This window comes from Haemaphysalis longicornis, unplaced genomic scaffold, assembly GCF_048455015.1.
Source record: "Haemaphysalis longicornis isolate Haplotype H1 unplaced genomic scaffold, Haemaphysalis longicornis Haplotype H1 scaffold_5, whole genome shotgun sequence".
Taxonomy (NCBI): domain Eukaryota; kingdom Metazoa; phylum Arthropoda; class Arachnida; order Ixodida; family Ixodidae; genus Haemaphysalis; species Haemaphysalis longicornis.
Window position 1 is genome coordinate 160,180,366 of NW_027526385.1, and position 1,349 is coordinate 160,181,714.

The 1,349-nt window shown below is 47.7% G+C and overlaps 1 non-coding gene across 1 annotated transcript; it reads left to right on the top strand.

The window, feature by feature from the left end:
• Positions 1 to 234: 234 nt before the first annotated feature.
• On the top strand, positions 235 to 340 carry LOC144140132 (U6 spliceosomal RNA). The gene has a single exon (XR_013316341.1). It is a non-coding gene; the product is annotated as a U6 spliceosomal RNA (small nuclear RNA).
• Positions 341 to 1,349: the final 1,009 nt, after the last annotated feature.

The window sequence follows — 1,349 nt, forward strand, 5'->3', positions numbered from 1 at the left end:
ACAAGCATTGGGGCCGAGTAGGGCGAATAAAGCAAAAAGAAAATGGCGAAGCACAGAGGAGGAAAGGAACGCGGGTGAGGGGGAAAGGCGGCGAGTTCATAGAATGGCGCTACCTTAGCTACTTTAGGGGCCTTAGGGGAGGGGTGACTGCAGTGCTCTCTGGCGACAATTTCGCAAGCCTATACCCTCCTGCCAACCCTGAGCTAACCAACAATCAGCAGCACTTATGGTACTTTAGTATATGTACTTTGAAAGTACTAAAATTGGAACAATACAGAGAAGATTGGCATGGACCCTGCACAAGGATCACACGCAAAATCGTGAAGCGTTCCACATTTTTCCGCCGACCGTAGCAAGAACCCCCTTTTTTTTTATTTTTTATTTTTATTATTATTTCTTTAAATTTCATTGGTTTTCTTTTCAACGGTTTTTTGGAGCATTGCTCCCAGTTCTTTTATTTTTCTAATTGGCTGTAACCTGTTTTAGCTTTGCTGGCAAAGGTTTTCTTCCCGTTTTATTTATTTTCTTTTTATTTTTTAAGGGAACGTTTATTTTTTGGACGTATATGTCCATGCTACAATGGGCTTCGTACAATAAAGAAAGTATGGTTTCCCCCACTTTACAATCTCGTCCACCGCTGCCGGTATTTCCTAAGCCGTGTATACTGCCTTCAACGGGCGTCGCCACTCTCCCCCCCCCTGTCATCGCGGAATTACGCGCTTCATGGCGGTTGCCCGTGCGGCGCACTAGAGCTTACGCTGTGATTACCGGAGCCGTGCTACTTTGCCGAAGAAGCATATCGAATCATCCACGGTAGAGTACTCACCCACACACTATCACGTTGTTCCCGGCTCATCTCGACTCCCAGCACGATTCCCTCGCCAACCACAACAACATGGCACACGTCCAAGCGCGCGCACTAACCCACCGCACGGACGCGAATGCGAGTCGAGGTGTTGTTGAACCTAGGCTTGTCGAGTTTCGAGACAATATTTACACCTTTAATGAGGTAACTAAGCACTACTATCTTGACAGGAGAGTCTACTGACCTCCCCAAGGTAAACTAAACAGACCACAGGCTATCACACTGCGCATGCTTCAGACAGGGTCGTATCCAAACTTGGCTTTGTTTTACTCCATCAATCAAAACGGCTGTAGTCCGGACTGCCCGAGATGTGGTGGTGGTAAAAAACATTTTTTTTATTGAGCAGCCAAGGGAGCTGGAAAGGGACGTGGTCAGCCTCCTACGTCCAGGAGGCCGCGAGCCTGCGCCGAATCCAGGGCTCGTTGGACAGAAATTTAATTTAGAACACATGCTGTGGAGATGCCCCTCGTTAGAGAGAAACCCG